This window comes from Simochromis diagramma, unplaced genomic scaffold (genome assembly GCF_900408965.1).
Source record: "Simochromis diagramma unplaced genomic scaffold, fSimDia1.1 OVJJ01000571.1, whole genome shotgun sequence".
NCBI classification, from domain to species: domain Eukaryota; kingdom Metazoa; phylum Chordata; class Actinopteri; order Cichliformes; family Cichlidae; genus Simochromis; species Simochromis diagramma.
The window spans coordinates 884,714-904,903 of record NW_024386885.1 but is presented as its reverse complement, the minus strand read 5'-3'; the positions used below and the strand labels follow the sequence as shown (position 1 = coordinate 904,903).

The 20,190-nt window shown below is 39.2% G+C and overlaps 1 protein-coding gene and 1 long non-coding RNA gene across 7 annotated transcripts in view; both read right to left on the bottom strand.

The window, feature by feature from the left end:
- The window catches only part of rptor (regulatory associated protein of MTOR, complex 1), a 184,773-nt gene that overhangs the window by 131,284 nt on the left and 33,299 nt on the right, over positions 1-20,190 (bottom strand). The gene's annotated exons all lie outside the window — the stretch shown is intronic.
- On the bottom strand, positions 338-14,922 carry LOC120734557. The gene is made up of 2 exons (XR_005696034.1): positions 11,698-14,922; positions 338-11,631 (listed from the first exon to the last, which is right to left on the bottom strand). It is a non-coding gene; the product is annotated as an uncharacterized LOC120734557 (long non-coding RNA).

Sequence of the window (20,190 nt, the reverse complement as noted above, 5' to 3'; positions counted from 1 at the left end):
TTATTTGTATGCATGACAGAAGGATTAATTAAGCTAGTCAGACACAGCAAACAAAAAAATATTCAGCTTTCATGTTGGAGTCATTACAGATACTATAATTGCAAAACTAAAAACAATGGATAAGCAGATGTGCTTAAATTAAGCAAACATGCCTGAATCCTTATTAGGCTCAGGGAGCTTTAATAGGCTCCATTAGATTAGAACCATCCATGTTTGTGTGTCTTTGTGCACATGTACATGTGTTGTGCAGACCTGTGACAGTGAAGAGGCAGAGAGACCTCAAAGCGCCAGTCCAATTAAAAGTTCAGTTCCGAGCAGAGCTCAGAAGTCTGTTTTCGGAGCAACATTTGTAATTAAGTAATTTTACCTTAAGGAGAGAAGAAGGCACTCAGAGCTATAACGCAAAAAAGCTGCAAGCAAGTCCTGTGTTTTTCTTTTCTTTTTCTTTTTTTTGCAGGATATAGAAAAACAAGTTGAAAAAGGAAAACATAACAGCATGCAGGTTTCCATCCAAATGCAGTGAAATGTTGTGGAAAAAATACATAAATGTATGTTTCCATCCACTGACATCACACAAACATCATCAGGTGGTGTTAAGTTTCCGACGTGTTGCAGAAAAAGGGATGCAAAATTACCTGAGGGGTGCCATCGCCCCCCCTCAGCCTGCTAGTAGATGCACATATGTGATGAATTTCAAAATCCTTCGAGTTATATTCACAAACATATTCGCGGGCTGACAATACTCCATAAGCCTTTTAAAGCTGACGGGTAAAAACTGATATGTCATTTATTATTTAGATTTTGTTTTTGTATCTTACTGATATTAGTTTCCGCTCATGATTTCTTTCATAATGCCGCTTTTATAACTTTCAATTTTTAATGTTGTTTTCTAACTAAACATTATTTGTACTGATCTCCCTTTTGAAATGGAGGAATGTGTTCAGTCACCTGGTCTTACCTGAAAAGTCAAATGAGAGCTTCTGAGTCTGTATGAGATCTCCATTTGAAAGAGTACAAAAGGTTTGTGTTGAAACGCAGCATAGCGACAGGTAAAAGCAGGTGAATCCCATCCAAAAACATCTCTAACAATATTGCTGTGGTGTCATTTTTTTGTGATGACCCCCGCTGGTTTGATGGATTTTGTTCTCAAAGGAACGCCTGCGTTTGCCTTGCTCTGGGAGTTTTTCATCTTTCTTCTAATGTCACTTTCTAACTGGAGGCTACAAAGGTCCAAAAAAAAAAAAAAAAAAAAAAAAAAGTCTATTTACTTCCTAGTCGGCTGCTTTTTAAAGTTTGTTATAAAGCCGGTTTGCAGTGTTTCTGTGCAGTTCTGTGAATTGGTTCTGGTTCTTATTTAATGTCAATTAAATTAGCTAGGATTTAATAGTCCAAAGCATATGCTTTTGGTGCTGGTATTCTGATCCACCCTCTGCAGCAAAATCCCCCAAAAAAGAGAGAGACCAGTCAAGTTTCAGAGACCTAAGTCAGCTTTATAAGGTCAGAGAGGTAGTGGTGGCTTATGCTGCAGTAAGATGACTTGGGAGTGATGCGCATCCTTCTCACAACTGCCATAACCCAGTGGCTCAGGGCAAAAAGTCATCTTGTGCATAAATGAGACACACCAGCAGCTTTGACAGAATGGGACTAATTGACTCCATGGGAGCAGCAAGGGGCTGTTTAAACTATGCTTAAATTTGGTTTCATACGCTACAGTTTCTCTAAACAAAAAATCAGTCAGAAACACGATGAAAGCGTAATGATCAAAACAAAATGACTTGTAAACTGTGTTAGTGTGTCAAGTCACTCTTACACAGGTCCACATTCATCCAAGGTTTCATTTTGTTACACCGATGTTTTCTGTCCTTCAGGAAACAAGGTATTCATGTGATTTAGATGACACATAACTAATACAGTTGGTGCAACGCGTCACACAGCAGATCCTCTATCTGCTTTGAAGTATTGAGGGATACAGCGAAAGCATCAGTAGTCAAAGTAACCTGTGGTCTGACAGATGGATTTGAGCAGCTATTCTTATCCCCGAGCAGCCGCCTGACTATTACAGTGCTCTCCTCTGCTCTAATCAACTGCTGCCCTCATTTCCAGCCACCTGCAGGGAAAGTGGAACCGGTTGGTGATTGAGGAGGGACTGGAGATTGAAGCGGGCAACAGTGCCACAAACCATTAGCCAGGAGACAGAGCTTAGGGAACACCACTGACTTTGACTCTGTTGTGTCGTAACTGTGTTACACACACAGAGACAGACACACAAAAAGTCAAACTTCAGTTTTATTCAAGCCTTTACATCATCTTCACCTGGAGTCCTGATTTCAAAGGCAGCCTGTAACCGATGTCTGTTACATCTTTCTCACAGAAATGAATTACCTACAGAGATTGGGTGCCAAGTCATTAGAAAGTCTACTGAATAGAGAAAATGTCACAAAGCCAAATGCTATAATAATAAGTGTTAGTCATTTGTGATGCTGGGAAATAATTTGTCTTATGATGCTGGCTGCTTGGTCACAGACACCACTAACCAGAAATTACAACAGCGCGTTGAGTCAAGAGTTATTAGTATTGATCAGGAAGCTAAACAAAGCCTCAAAGACACAGGAAGTACAGGAAGAATTCAGCTTAATGCCTCTTTAGTGAGCAAGGTAAAAAAAAAACAAACAAAGAAAACAAATAATCTGCCGACAGCGGACCACTTCCAATTAAAGTCCTATAAATACACACATATCTATCCTCTAACCAGGACTTCTTGATTTACAAAGGAAAATCAAATATCTGCTCAAATATATTCCAAGAAAATCATCACAAAACTTTATTCGTTTGTCAAAGAATGTTTAAGTGTTCTGGAAAGTACTGAAAATGAAACAAAGCTGTAAGCAAACAAACAAACAAAAAACAAAAACTGTATCCAGTGTGACACATTCAGTCTCTAAACTACCAGACTGAAAAGAAAATCTCAAGTTAGAAAGGCCAGACCTCTAAAGTTCTCCTTAACTCTCCGTGAGTAGCGTGGCACGGCCACATATCTGACACAACATCCAAGCAGTCCTTGTTGATGCTGCATTATAGGTTATTTCACAATAGGTGACCTCCAACCTTTTCTTCTTTTTTTGAGTTTAAGAGAGACACGAGAGGTCAAATAAACATTTTTTTTTTTATTAGTCATCTGTGATCCCTCCTACTATCTCGAGTTATGAGAACCACTCGGTTGAGAAGCAAACAGGATTTAGATGGACAAGCGTCGCTACACTTTCTAGCTCTGAAATGTCACAGTTTTCTGTTTTAATCCGTCTGTGAACCAACAATGTATTTTCTGAAATGTCATAGTGCCTTCTGAAATGTAGTCACTTTTTTGCTTTGGTATTTTGTTATTGTGTCTTTAACTTTAAGGTCACTATATTTTTGTCCTAATTTGGTCCCATTCACAACTACAAATACAGTTTACTGGAAAACAAAATGTTTCAACTCAGTTCTTTCCCTGCTTCTTTTTCTCGTTGGCCTAACAAATAATAGAAATGCAGACAACATAAGAAACTATACGTTGTGTAATGTGGGTAATGTAATCTACATAAAACTGGACAGTTTGCTTAATTTGTTTATCGTGCAACAAACATTTGGTAGTTCTAGTTTTTCAAATATGAGAATCTAACTTTTTCCAGTTCTGATACAATATTTAAACCCTGGGTTCAGGTATCTGCCTATACCATTAATCTCATACCAGTGTTAGTATTATGTACATTATTATACACAGACCAACATCAGCTTTGAATTAAGCTTTTCTACACTGTATAATGCATTAAATACATACAGCAATATAAATTTACTGAATTAGTATTTACAGAAAAATCACTAGGGGGATAAAAAATAAATAAATAAATAAATAAATACATATTAGTATAAGTTATTCTCCTAACTTATATGTGTTGATATCAGTATCACAAAATATAACAAGTGAAAATATGGGTTTTGGGGTTCATTTTAAAATGTGGGACAGTGGGGCAATGAGGTGGATGACACAAAAACACAGAAATACGATCCAATTTCATAGATGGTAGTTCAGCACACAGCACCACAAATTCATGTCCTACATGTACACACAAACACGTATGTTATAGGAACACACAGAGGAGGCTGGAACGCTTCAAGTCTGCTGGAGTTGGGTAGAGTTTCTGATACTGAGCCGTGCATAGATACATACACGCATGTGAACATGCAGCCATGAGACCAAGAGCCTCCCCCTCCCCATTCCTGTATCGACCAAATTAGTGTCTATTAATAACTCAGCAGGAGCACTGAGGAGTTTCACAGGACATATTTATATCTTGATCAATGGATCAATACCCAGGCCACAGCTGGGCCTAACATATTGTCCCCATTTGTGTGCATTATTTCACAGGCCCTTTTGTATGGTCATTATGCTTGTGTGTTTGTGCCTGCATGTGTGGTCCCCCAGTCTCCTCATTAGCGTCCTCACTCAAAATGTCAATGGCTCAGTATGCAGCATGACCCGAGGAAAGAACCACGCCAATAAATTGTTTTCCTGGTGTAATAATCTTCATGCATTCAAGTTCAGTTACAGTACTATTCTACAGCATTACACAGTAAGCAGTTCCATGTATTCTCTGCCACAATAATGAAAATAAGCCACACTGCAAGTTCTACTGAGAACTTACTAAATGGACTAAAATAAATAATAAATGTATGTTATCTTTGTTTTTACTACACGCGTGTTAAAAAGGCTGCAGTTAGCTGCATCGGGTGAGCAGCTGCAGAGCAAACTGAAACGCTGCGCTGTCACTGACATTTATACAGAAAGGAGCTTTCATGAAATAACAGCTGCACTGTAAAAAAAAAAAAAAAAGACTCGTAATAACTTCTCTTATTGTGAAAAATGGAAAGATCAAATTACATTTTATAATAATGACTTTGAAGATATTCACAGTTTCAAGGTGACTACATGTAGTATAGCACAGTAGTGACAGTATAATCCAAATTTATTGACATAATTCACATCACAGGTGTCATCAACCTACAAATTTTAATGGAGCTCTGTAATATTTATTGCAGTTATAAGTTTGTATTAGGTTAAATGATGTGAAGCATTTCTGATTTGCTGTTCCACTAATCTAAGCAACAGACAAGCAAGCAGCTTGTCTGGCTCTCATTACAGAGAGCCGCGTATGTTCAGACTAGGTTGTTGCAGATATACAAACCTATATTCCATTGTATAAATAAAAAGATGCTGCAGTATAGAAATGCAAAACTAATGCTAACATATATAAAAACAGCTAGAATCGAGCAGGTTACCTTCTATCTGAAGGTTATGGTTGCAAAACCCGTCTGAAAACCCACTTTTACTCACTGGCTTTTAAATCAGAATGAGTTACTACTAATGTTATATGTCTTTCTTACTTAGATCATTTTATGCTTCTTTTTCTTAAGTTTCATCATGTCTTCCTGTGTTTTTATATCTTTTGATTATCTTAAATGTACAGCATCTTGGTCAACAGTTGTTTTAAAGGTGCTATATAAATAAATTTGACTTTGCAAAAAGAACACAGGTTGTGTAGAAGCTTTGGGTCTTGACCTGTGTAATCACATTTTCACCGCACTTCAGCTTCTTGGTCTTGCTCATAAGTCTCATTTTGTAAATATTAGTCACACCATGTTTCAAAACGGGGGATTATCTGTGATGTGAAGCTGCATATTCACTGGGTAACAAATTGTCAATCACAACTCATTAGCCAGTGAACCTGCAGTTTAACAGTCAGAACCTCCCCTTCTCTTCACATCCAGAGTAACCACTGTTTGTGTTTTTCAGCCACAAAATCTTTGCACAGAGGAGATCGCACAGGTTTAAATTATTATTTATTAATATATTATTCAGCAGGACAGTATGCAGAGTAGACAGTCAAAGTAGAGACTAAGCAAGCCGCCTCTGCAGCCTGTGGATATATGGCTCAACCAAGTGATCTATACCAATTCCCCCCAACATCACCTTCCACTGTAGGCATGCATCATTTTATAATTATATTTTCCACTTTACTCAAGAACCTTTAACACATTTCTACTTTATAGATATGGATGGCACTAAATTGCCCCTCCCCTCCTCTTCAGTTTCATTCCTTTCTCAAAACTGCCAATCAGAACATACTTGCTTTCTTTTAAACACCTCATCCTTCTGCACGTGCTCAGTGAGTCAGACATCAGGCAGGTTCAGCAAAAGCAAGGCCACAGTAACAACTTACTCCACTGAGTAATGTAAATAACACTTCTAATTGCGGTGCCCTTGCATATGCTTGATGAGTAATGCGTGAGTCCGTGTGTGTACATGTGAAAGAGAGTAAGCATGTGGACTTCAGGTGATCCCTCGTTGATGTGATTAATGACGGTGTGTGTGTTTATGTTCCAGCTCTCGGGGTATGGAGCATCCAGGAAAATGACCTTGTTCCCCTGTGTGTGCATCAAGACCAAGAACACCTCCACACATTTCTGTTTCCTCAAGAAGGCAAAGGCCAGCAGAGTGTACTTTCCGCCCTCCAGCTTTCTTCACAGAAAATTTAGGAAATCATTTGCCACTAAAAATAACTCCAACTTAATCAAATCTAATAACCTTTTCGACATTTAGGCAATGAGTGTGAGTGCATCTCTCTTCTTTGAAAGGAGCAATGGTTGCACAAGAGGCTCCATTCATATTTTATCAAATGTAATGACAATGAGTAAGAAAGTCCAGATAGCTTTATTGGATTAATGTTATGCCAGGGAAAGAGAAGGCAGCCTAAAAGCATTAAGAGGAAATTCCTGACATCGCTCCTGGACAACTTGCTTGGTTTCCCATATTTACAGGGCTGTTAAGTTTCACTTAGAAGAAATGTGGCTGTAAAAATCGTATTTTACATCTTCCAGCTACTGGAAGGCTGAATTACCAGTGGATAAGAGGATCAATCGCTTTACACTAAAGGTAGTGGACAAAGCATTAAAGACCGGAACTAATGCACGAGTAAAGTACATTTCTTTGATACTTTACCATCACCGCATTTCTGAATTCCTCCCATGATTCACCACAACAACAGGAAAACCATCTCCTTCACCCCAAAGACAAATCCAACTTCTGGTCTGTGACTGGTCCTGAGTCGTTTAATGTAAACTGAACGCATCAGCCAGCAAATGAGGAAAAAGCTGAGAATTAACATGTTAATGCAAAGTGAAAAATGTCAGTGGGTGGTTTTAAAGAGCTTTGATAACGCAATTACTTCACAAATTTGCCATTAACTGCTTTAATTCTGCTACATTTAAGCTACTATAATGGGTTTTATTGTACGAGCATTAAAAGAAAAAAAAAATCCCGGGACAAAAAAACGATTTGCTTTAAAGGAATAGCTATAATAAGACGACCTGCTCGAGGGGGCAAAGGAAATATGCATGACTCTTTTGCTTAAAGTTCAACTTTAGTGGACAAAATGTCTTTAGGAGAACACGAACACACACACACACCCTGGCAAGACGTCTGCCGAATAATCTTCTTAGAGAATAAAATATTAAAATATGTTATGCAAGTCTCATTTCAACTGATCTCAGTTGTGCTCGTTTGTCTACAATCTGAGGCTGACTTTGGTTTTTCTGCAACAAAGACAACTGTGCCCGTTTATGCACCAGTAGTACGAATGAGACAAAAGCAGAAAGAAAAAGAAAAATGATAGGATGAGGGTGGCATGGAAAAGAAAATTGAGCGAAATAAGCACAACCTGCAGGGTAAAGAGGGAAATGAAGCAGTGGAGGGAGTGACTGGAAGTGAATAATCATCGTTTTCTGGTTCCAACATCCTAAAGGAGAAAGCTGATAGCCTGCGAGGAAGAGGTGATGCATTTAACCAGTAGGAGAGGAAAGTAGGAGTGAGATGAGAAGAGACGAGGCAGGACCTTATTAGATAACAAAAAGCTCACCACAAAGCAATGTCCGGTTATTGCTTTACAAGTGAAATATCAATAAGTCACTCATTAATTCCATCAAAGGAAATAACAGAATAGAGGCTGTTGGGAAAATAACAAGTGCCCCGTAAAATTTTGTCCTCAGCACTGTGTTCAAGTTACCACAACTTAAAAATTGTTATAATACCACAATAACAATATATGGGAGATTCGCTGGCTGTTAATAAGGCTAAAGTTGTATAATGTTATTCATATAAACAGGATAATGAAAAGTGGTGTTAATTAACTAAGCTTAGCTGTCAGGTACATAAAATCTTATGTTGCCACTTAACAGGTCTAATTTTTAATCCATAGACTATATATGGAAACAGAAATAAAATTAAATGAAACTGCCACCATAACGTCATAATAATGTTGCGACTAGGCTCCAAACATGGTAATTTCATTGCTTTTTATAGCCTATTTTGGCATGAGCATCTGCAGGGATCGTCTCAGTCTTGGAAGCCAGCCTCAGGTGGCAACCTGTCATTTAAACATTAAGCTAAAAATATGTTTTCCTAAAGAAACCCAGAAACACATTAAACTATGCAGAGGTGACATGTATTATACAGCGTAACAATCAGATATAGAAAGGGATCAGTTATCTTCATGCACATTTGCCTGTGTGCATCAGCCTAATGTGCCGTGACAGCCTCCTGTTTTGTATTCTTGCTCATCACAAAAGTCTGAACTAGAGAGACAGTTAATATTAACATCAATGTAAACTAACACTGGCAGAGAAAATATTGCTTGGTTTACTGTAATCCATCCCAATAAGTAGATCTGCTGCTCCTGAATGCCAGGGAAAACTCTAGTGTGAGCCCCGCTACATCAACTCTAAATCGGAAGTATTGGTGTCCAGAATACAAAATTACAAGTAATGTGGTTTTTCTCCACACAGAATAATAATCATTGCTAAAAATATTTTATTGTGTTTAACCAAAGGAAGAGACTTGTCTCCCTTTCCCCTTTGCAGAAAGGTCTGAGCAGAGAATGAGAGAAGTATCACTATTATCTCTACAGACAGCTACATGTGTACCTGACCCTGACCTCTCACCTCCCTGTGAAAGGAAGGAAAAGTTGAAATAGATTTTTTCTCTGTGGATCAATACAGTTTCACATGACAGCAAGGATCCTTGCGGTGACAGAAGACGGCTGTCTGATTCCTTTCTAACATTTTTCCACTGCAACAAGACTGCTGGCTTTGATCTTTGCTCTCATCACTCAGGAATCTGAATGAAAACTTAAATGTCTGAGTTTACTCAGAGCAGTTTACAGTGTATAAATTAGATGAATAAGCTAATCAACAGTAAGGACTGAAGGCGACTGCGCTGGTCCTCTGACAATAATCCTGACCTAGCAACATCCCGTAAGAGAACAACACTGAGAAGGAATGAGACGAGATAAAAGGAGAGAAGGAAAAGGGATTACTTTGAGGCTTACTGAGTAGGTGAGAGAGGTGTTGAAGATTTACCTGAAGTCTGAGTTTTCCACGGAAGATAGAGGATTACTTTTGATATTTTAAATGAAGTGACAAGGTCGTACCACCAGTGACAGAAAATAGGGAGAGAAAAACGACACCTGGTGTCAAACTTGAGCCTAATTAGGATATTTGCCCTGTCGCTAAATGCTCCAGAACAATCTCCCAACATGTGGCCGGTGTGGTCCTAACGGTGGGAATGCTTAATATAGAGATAAGCTTCTTGTGTTGACAGCTACAGCCGCTATCTGTCTCCATTAAGCTGGCTTGGCTGGTAGATTGGCTGTGATGAATGAGTTCCTCTGGACTCTTTTCCTGCCCCCCCCTCCCCTCCCTGCGTACCTGCAACTTTTTTTCCCTATTGTCTCACTTTTGTGCACCCACTCCCATAAATCTGTGCCACTTCAAATGTGTTTGGTTTTGATAAATTCATTTAACCTGGACAAATACTGGGCATATTCTACCTTTCTTTACTTAAAAGAAATTCTGCCAGACACATTTTATATGTTTAAATCCCACACGGTTCAAAGGCCAATCTCCCTTCATCTGATTTTTCATCTGAAGCCTTGTCCAATTTCCTGAGTGCAACTAACACCCTGAAACCAAAAACGTAGGCACACTGGAAGAGAGTTACACCACCTGGTAGCATGACAGCGCAGGACAACACTGAAGCAGAAATGAAACCACAACATACCGCTGACAGACAGGAGTCAACGAAGCGCCCTGCAGACGTCGAGCACATTTGACGAACAAGGCCTGGACTGACTGAATGTATTTGAGTCAGTTTCTAATCTGCACGTTGAGTCGCTGGAGCAAGCTAAAGATGGTCAGTTCGAATCGCTTTGGTCATTACTGCTGTAGGAAGCAGTTTGATTACATAATTAACAGCTGAAAGTGAAAAATTGCTTAATGTTAATGGAAAAGTCTCTGATAATTAGAGCAATAACAGGAAAGTCTGATATAAATTAAGGTCTTATTTCTATTGGAAAAGCTGCTCTCTTCTAAACAGAGCTGTGTTTTACTTTGCTCAGATTTGCTTTTCTGTTTTTTTCCTGCCTGCAGCCGTAATTCTGTTTAGTGATGCTGCTGCTGGCCAGCTATCTGCGTAGGTCCGGTCAGGGTCAGGAGACACTATGAAATATCCGAAGTGGTGCACAAACACATACACCATTCTGTCACCACACTTATTTGTTCATCACACAGTGGAGCGACTCGTGCCCTGGAAACATTTCAGCTCCTCCTCGTCTGATTTACCAACTCATACTAAGTGCATGACATGCATTTATAGTATAGCTCCTGGATGAATATCATAACACATCACAGTTATGATGGATTGCAGTCATTGTATGTGTGGATGTGCGCTTTTGATATCACGTATATACATACATGTCCCATCAATTATGTTACTCAAGCCCATTTCTCGGAAAAAGGGCTATTAAAATGAATAAAACTGATCTGAACTATATTTAGGAATTAATTATTTAAACTGGATTTACAAAAAAGAAAAAACACAAAGCGTGCAGTGAGGTTCTGTTTTGATGCCTACTGTAAATTCTGTGTAGACAATCATACTGTACAATACAATAATTATAGTTTTACAACTGTTTATTAATACTCGCAATTGTATATCTACAATCTGTATAGTTTTCATATTTTTAACCATATGGATAACCTGTTCATAGCCTGTACATAGCTTGTACACTCACTACAGCTATAGCTTGTACATACTTATAGCATATTCATAACATACCTTCATACCATGCACATTGTAACATACCTATAATAGATCCATATTCTGTAATACATCTATATTATTGCTAAAGCACTTTCTGGATGATGCTAACTGCATTTTGTTGCCTTGTACTTGTGACAATAAAGTTGAATTCTATTCTATTCAGTTCTACATGTTGACTGTCAGCATCTTATTCTTTTTGTTGCAGTTTCTAATCCATCTATTAAAACACCACAACCTCATACAATGACGATTCTTTGGAGTTGTTATTTGCAAACATCTGCACAGACAGTGTTATGAAGGAAGGAAGGCTCAGGGTTTAAGTAGTCATCATCATGGGCTCATCCGATTAGAATGAGAATAAGCAGTCATCAATCATTCACAGGGTTCTCCTTTTATTCTCAAAATCAATAAAGGAAAGACACACACGGACTGCCAATGCACTGCTGCCGCCCCGTGTGGGAGTGAAGAAAAAAGTGAGCCAAAAGTGAATGCAGTCCTTATAGAACGTGTGACAGGTGAGTGCAATTAAGGACAAGCACCACACCCAATCAAAGGTGAGAGAACTAAACAAGGTGCATCTGGTGAAGTGAGTGGGTTTGCTGGGATGTGCTAAAAGATGGGTCTTTACAACAGACAGTATGCGAACATTAAGCTCGCCGAGAACCCAGATTGATGTTAAAGCTGAGCGAATGCTGAGCCCAGCCCAGCAGCCAGAGCCCGAACTTCACCAGGTAACAAAGTGATGAGCAGTCAGGCTGCAGCCTCCGTTTCTACCTGCTCATGCTTCTATAGTAGAATCACCGTGGCGATTGCTTTTAAGTGTCTTTGTGCCGTTTTTCATCTTTGCTTAGTTTTCACACCTAAATACTAAAGGAAAGATCGCACGTGTCTTCATTAGGATAACGAGTTTCACGTCATTTTACAGAGAAACGTAAAAGTGATGTAATGAGTTGTGTAACTAATATTAAGTAGCATACCGCACAGATACACAAATGTTACGTTATTTTTTTTTTAGCAATAACCCCAACCCTGATCACAACAAAGAGGGGAAATACCTTCAACATGCAAACACATTTGACCACAGACAGTGCAATTTGCATGAATGTAATGTCTTTGACATGCTGTTTAATGATGGTGGTGATGCACAAAGCGGAGCTAAGGACACCTAGTGAGCATCAACGAGAAATCGAATTGATAAATGGTATCAATAATGAAATCTTGAAGTGCCTCGGAGTGTCACTGCTGCCAGTCATACTATGCAAATATACTTGGCTGCCTGCAAGTAAATTTTTGGTGGAATTAGGGCGATAATTTACAAAAATGAAATGATTCAATAACAACTGACACTAAAGACGTTTTAGCAATTGTTTACTGAGGACATATTATCAAGTGAGCACTGGCGTCATGTTCTCATAGACTTCAATACGATCCATCGTTTTACAACCAGAGGAGTCGCCCTCTGCTGACAGCTGGAAAGAACGCAGTTTTAAAGGCACTAGGAACAACTATCTTTTATATAGAGTTTATGATAATAAAAAAAAACGGGGATGAGCATCTTCAGAATGGCTTTGATGCAGTGCTTTCACTGTGATGTTAATCTGATAAATGTCTGAGTGTTGAATTATTTAGAGCTTCAGAAAGTTCAGACAGATTTTTGATCTCTCTCTTATTTTCTTTGGGAGACATTTCTTTGAGGTTTCTGCACGTGGCTCTGCAGGGAAACACCTTCAAGATCACACACATCGAGATCCCTGCTATTACAGGGAAGGTGTGCATGCATTTAAAATTAAACCCAACCTCACTCATCACTATCTCTATCTATGTGATAATGATAACGCATTACGGCCCTGTAATTGGGTTTCGTGGTCCATCTCATTAGAATTTGTGCATAATAAAGAAACAGGGGACACCCTTTTTACCTTCTTCTTCTTTTACACACATACTTTGAACCTCTGAGGCACTTAAGGTTTATAATTTTCTCCTTTACAAGTACTTTTAATTAAATTTCAAAAAGAAAGGGAGAAATATGACACTGTAGAAGAAAACGTTGGGGAGGTGATATAATGAGACAAAGGCTGAAGTGGGAATAGGTAAGGAAAGAAATGACAGGAGCAGGGAGCTAAGAACTTTTGTGTTGATAGCACCTAAAATAGCCTAAAATGGAAGGAGGGAAAGAGAAAGTGGTGTAGTGGAGGGCAGAAGAGATGTATAATGATCAACTGTCCACAGTCTGTGGCACACTACAAGCCCCTTTAATCCAGGAAAGGCTCTTCCTCCTTTTTAATGATGCCAGGGGACAGGGAAGAATAAAGAAACCCTGTCCAACTCCGCATGGCTGAGCTTTATGGTTTATGGAGGATTTTCCTGACTCTCATGTTAGGACAAGCTGTAATACAGCGCTCACATTTTGCTATTCCTTTGCGTGTCAGTCGGCGTAAAAGTACAAGCGTAATAATTCTATACACATTCAACATAACGGGCACAAAAAGCATAACTTGAGAGACTCCAGAGGCGGAGGCTTAGATTAACTACTGCAGGCTGTCTGGAGAATCAAGGCCATGCAAGACATTATTATAAGCTTTTCACTGTTGTGTTTTATTCAGGGAAAAAAAAAGATCTGTGAGTCAGAGCCTATTCAAAATATCAAGATTTTATCCCCAGAGGTTTTTCTTTTTTATCCTCTTTAGCAAAGAAATGTGCAGAGTGCTACATATTCTAGTCTTTGCAATTCAAAGTTCTGACTCTGACTTTTAAATGTGCTCAAATCCAGAATACAAGAAAACCAATAATGTGAGGTTGACCCGTTGGTCACAATTTTTATATTTTTTTATATATTTTTTTTTTTTTTGGGGGGGGGGGGGAATAAAAGAGACAAAAAAAATGAATAATAATAAAAATAAAAATGTATTTCCTTGGATAAAAAAAAAAACAAAAAAAAAAAAACTAGTTACAAAGTCAGTATACCTACTGGGATCATTTTGCAAGTATGTAAAATGAATTTATTACTTATTTCATGTGTACTCAACCAGAAAAGCTTGTTTTGAGTGTGGATGCAGTGCTTGTGTACCGAGTGCGGTGTAGGGAAGCAATCTTCCCATCTATACCACAGGGAGTATTTTCAGTAGTGCAAACGTGAACAAAGCAGCCCATTTCCTGCAGGTGATAAAGGACATGTGGGGAAAAAAATCCCAGTTTAGGTCTTAAACTGTGCACAGTCTGTTACACAGCCCAAATTATTAATGAACAAACATTTTAAGTTATCTGCAGCATGTTAAAATATTCTAACCTAGTTATGTTAAACTGAAATCATAAGCTAACATTTTAACAATTACATGATAAAGGAGGCTTCACGTTCCAGCTTGGATGCTGCTGCTGCCGAGGTGGGTCTAAAACTTTAATACATAGCAGACATTTCTGATACATCTAGGCAGTTACACATAAAAGCTGACAGTCCATCACAACACAGACGCACCAGCTCATCATTTTAGGATATGTCTTATTAATATCTGCAGCAAAGTTTACACTCGACAACTTGGCCCTCAAAACCCATCTACACCAGTGATGATGAGGACGTCACCTTCACTCAGTAACACCAGTGACGAGTCAGGTATGAATAACACAATGAACTTAAATAAAGGTTATTACGCCGCATCATCAGAAGGTCGGGGGTTCGAATCCACTGAACAGCTACGCTGAGGTACCCCTGAGCAAGGTACCGTCCCTACACACTGCTCCCCGGGTGCTGGATTGGTGGCTGCCCACTGCTTCACTGAGTGAATGGGTTAAATGCAGACTAATTTCCCTAAATTATAATAAAAAGTATACATTATTACCTAACTAAGAAAGTCGAAACTAAGAAAGTACAAAGTCGAGAGAGAACCCCAGAAAAGTGTTTTTGGTTTTTTTTTTTGCAGATTTGCCTTTTGTTTTTTAATTTTAAATTAATATTTAAAAAAAAAAAAAAAAAAAAACACCGTTATCAACAATCTTCACCCTCATAAACACTTAAGACTAACAGCACAGCACTAGCAGACATGTCACTTACTTCAACATTTCCCTGACGAGTGTTTGAATATCAACATGGAAAAGGAAATAAAATCTACACTACCCCTCTGCATCAGGTCACTCTAACAAGCAGTTGTCATCTGCCACGAAACAGGATTTTTATTTTTTTTTAAATAACAGGGGTTAACTTCAGTCTCATTTAACATGGACAGTGAAGCAGAAAGGATGATATAAAATGAGCCCATTAAAAGGGCCATCGCTACTCAGGTCGTTGATATAGATATCCCACACTGCCTTGAGACAGAGGGAAACCACAGGAGGAAAGTGAACCATTAGAGGGTAAAAGAAGGGACAGGAAAACCATTAGCTTAAGACTTGAGGGGTAGAAGGGGACTCCAATTATTTATACAGACAGCTGTTCCACTAATTAGAGCAGAATAAGAGGTGCAGGTCCAGCTATTCAGAAACAATCAGGGTCACTGAGAAGGATAGTGGGGTTGACTAATAGCGGCACAGGATTTAAAGTGAAGGATTCTGGGTAGCAGCTGATGGAGTAGTCTCAGTACAGCTATGTCTTAATGTGACATAACGCCTTTCTATTCTGCACTAATGAGCGAAGGGGCATGAAGACGGATATCACAATCTGCTGAGTGCATAATCAGAAGAACTCACATTTTAATTGAAGCCACTTTAGGAAAAATAATTATTAAACTGAGCAGTATGGTAATTTTCAGACCTATCAAAAGAGAAAAGAAGCTTCACGCACATTAACTGCCCAGTTGTTTACAATGATAAAAACACCACATATACATCACGCTCACTGAAAAACAGCTCATTACCTACAATCCATTAGTCTGGCCTGAAGCTGCTTCTCAACTTTTACTCAGCTGTTGTTAAAAAACTGAAAATTACTGGCGACTTTTTATTGCTGTATATAAGCAGCACGCTCAATGGAAACTTCTCATAATTAATCACGTGTGTCACAAACTTTTGTATGCCGGTGCAACTTCATCAGGGACATTAGTCTCAACATATGCTCTACTGGCAATGGTAGCAAACTGTAATGCTGCGGCAAAAGGCAGCTTTTTGTACAAAATATTCTGGCTTTAGGGGCTGCTATCCTTGAAAGGGAAGCAAAACTTTATTGAAAGGCTAAGATACCCTTTAAGGTGACATTCATCTCCAGAGGTGGATACATGAGAAAGAGCCAGAAACTGTTAGACGGCCTGAAATCTTCAACCATTAAACTATTACGTCACCAAGAGACGTGCATCTTGCAGTAAGCCTGGCGAGCTGCAAACCTTCGAGTATTTAATTTGGAGCTTAAAAAACTCATCGCACTACACAGAGACATTTGATCTTCCAACCAAAATAGTTAAGCTCTGAAGCTACAGCTGTTTTCACACAGTCAGTGAACGTTTCCAGGCATTAACCAGCAGAGCTGTATGTAAAAGCACAAATGTCCAAACCAGCTAGACCATGCATTCAATGGGATTTATGCGGAGAGGTCCCCAGTACAAAGCCCAGGGCTGCGAGCCGAGAGGCAGCCCGTCATCCACGCCAGAGGAAGAAATGAGAATGCTTCTGAAGCAGATGTGCACCAGATGTAAATTTCACATTTTCAAATCTTATGGTGTCCGGGTCTTAAAGCCTCCTCATAAATAAACGAGGGAAAACAGCTGGAAGCATCAAGTTGTATTTTCAGTCATTTGTGACAGCTACGTGTGACTAACCCTTGGAGGTGGTGGGAATTCCAGTTTGGATTTTGGATGTCAAGACACAAAAATATTCACTTATTTATTCATTTTAAAGGGATTTCACAGATCAGACAAAAAAGACTCATGGACCCCAAAGCAGGTCAACAGAGAAAGGTTTTTAATTTGCTCCTGAGTTGGTGTTAGAGAACAGTAAATGTCGCTTGTACTGTAAAAACAGTAATATTAGAAAGTCTGACACCTATAAAACATTTATGTGATTAGTGAAGAGCCCACATTTGAGGACTTGACTACAATTTGATTTGATATCTGAAAAATGTGTCTATGTTCCAACTAAACATGAGGCTCTCTCTTCACAACATGACTGAAAATCTTCAGCAACATTGCACGTGCATTCATTCCTATGTGGAACAACAGGCTCGGTGGAAAATGCAGACTAAGGTAATTGTCATGTAAATAGACCATTTTTGCCAGGGCAGTGAATGCAAAGATCATGCCACAGATACTTGACAGATGATGGTTACTGACAGAGACAGACCTGACTGCCAAACATTCTCGAATACTGGCCAAAAATCCCCTACCCAGCTCCATCATAATAACTAAAATAGACCCACTGGTGCAGCATTATAGCCGGTCCTTACCACAAAAGCCAGGAGAGTATTGTGGTAAAGAGAGAGCAAAGGCAAACCTGTGGATTTACTGGTCAGTCTAAATTCCCACCCATGAACTGCACTTAACCAAAAGAGTAATTTTGCAGGCTGCAAAAGTGAACTTCATCCAAAGGTTGTCTGGGCTGAACCTTGGAGATATGGTGAGGAGCATCAGAGGGGTGTTTAGGGAACTAGGACTTCATTCAACTACGACAAGGCCTAGGGTCAGACCGAGGGAGAGGTGGCGAGGTTATGTCTCTCTGCTGGCTTTTGAAGGCCTCACTACCAGTCAAGTATCAGAAAAAGAACAAATGGATGGATTTTAACATTTCACAGTGAAATATGATTATCTTAACATTGTGATTAATCACAATGATCAAATGGGTAAAATCTGTTTACTGATGCTTTTTAACCATGCTGACCATCTTTAAATCCAGGAAGGAATGCTGCAAGTTAACTGTTTGACCAAAAGCACTTCATGTGAAACGCTTTTCCTCTAGGGACAATTTTGAGAGCCACTTGAAGAACAAAAGGGCTTTTGAATTTAATACTGCAGCTACGGCTGGCTGAGTAGGGCTATGTTAATAATAAAGAACAGAAACATAGACACGGGCTCTGGATCATCAGTGAGAAGGAAAAGAAGAGTGTGAGGAACTGAAGTGACTCAAATGACTTGCAAAGCCACAAAAATGTCTTCAGGGACGACTGGGTTTTGCCATTGCTGTGCTTCACTAAAGTAGGAATTCAAGAAGTACTACGCTGATTGGATCTGCCCACAATTTGTACCATTGTCCTTGAGCACACCCATGAACCGGTGCCTGCACTCTGTTCAGCTGGCAGGCTGTAGGACTGGCATGCACATGCCGTCACAGCAGCACATTTTACATACTGCTTAAAAAAAATATGAATGAAGGAAGCTGTATCCTTTATCTCTGTCCACTGAGTCACATCCTGGACTCCTGTGTTGTTCCCTCCTGCTCTGCATCCTCTCTAAATGGATAATGTCAGCACACACACACACACACACACACACACACACACACACACACACTAAGGTCATACACATTTATGCAATCAGGATGTAATAATAACAGTCACACACTCATCATTAGTATCTGCACACACTCAAGCTCAATGAGTGCAAACACGACGAGGTGACTCACTGTGGAGACAGCAGCATCCATTCATGACTGCTGACTGGGACACCAGTGCAGCTTCCCACTGAATTCAGTCCTGTCTGTGATTTTTGCAGGTAGGATGCAGACTATCACATGAAATGACTTTTAAAAAAAAAAAAAAAAAATCTACAGCTACATACTTTCACTTGGCCAGAATATTTTAATTTAACCATATTTATATACATCTTTAATTACAGGAGAACATGCATTCTTTATTGTATTATTCAACTGCTTGATTTCATGCTATCTACACCTTTATACACAGATCAACCATGTCTGAGTAAAGGATTTAATAATGATCCTAATAATTCTTATAATAGTAACATGCCCAAACAGAGAATTATACTTTTGTAAATGGAACTATAATTTAAGAATTATACCATTTATAAAAGATACTCCACTATGAACATGAGGTGTGATGAAAAGGTTCTGAGAAGGGGCTCGTAAAAATCTGAAACCTGTCTTGGTTTAAAACTGAGATCTGTCAGTGGAATTCCCATTTTGCCTCCGCGATGGGCACTCGATCTCCTCCAGTGTGTCAAAACACAAACCCTTCTATTTGATTTTTTTCTTCATTTTTGGGAAGTTGACAGTATTGCAGCGAGTGAAATCACACCAGGTCCAGGTGTTGAAGACTGTGTTGGTGTAGCCAAAAAAGAAAAACCTATGTTTTCAATGGGCTCTGAGACAGCACGGCGTGGCACGCACAACAGTCACAGGTTAAAGCAGAAGTCCATTTTGACAGTGTGAACGTGGGGGTTGAATTCACAGTCCACAACCCCATGAATTAAAAAAAATATATATATATATGACAAGGATGCTCTAGATTTTGTGCCTCATCTGATGTGCTGTCGTTGGGCTTGGATACTGTGGACTCTTCAACTTAAACCTGCTCAGTTATAACAGGAGACCCGTCTCCTAACACCAGCGATGAGCTCCTTCCACATGAAATTCAGGACAACTTGAAACAAAAGTTTGAGGTTCACACTGAAATTGTAGAATATACAGAGCAGGCAGTCAGAACAGAACCCACAGAAACTATTCTCGTGGATCCAGCTTCTCAGAACTGTTTGATCACAAGTGGTATTTCAATCTTCCAAGAACTTATTAAAGTAGCTTTTTCCCCCCCTTAATTCATCATCCATCTGCAGAATATTCATTTCTCCAGTTTATATGTGAAACACAATTACAAATATATACTGCACTCTGTTCACTGTCTCGTCTCTCAAGACCAATCGCGCAACAACAGGCGGTAGGTACATGTGGATATGGTGATGCAATTGGGACACACACACACACACATCAATGGTTACTAACACTTTAGCGTCAAATCTGACCATAAATATAGCAAAATACCCGGCCTTCAGATGTCTCATCTTTGGAGATCTGTGCATTAAACATCTCTGCTCTCACTTTGCCTCCTTCCTTTTAATGTAGATAAGATAGAGTAA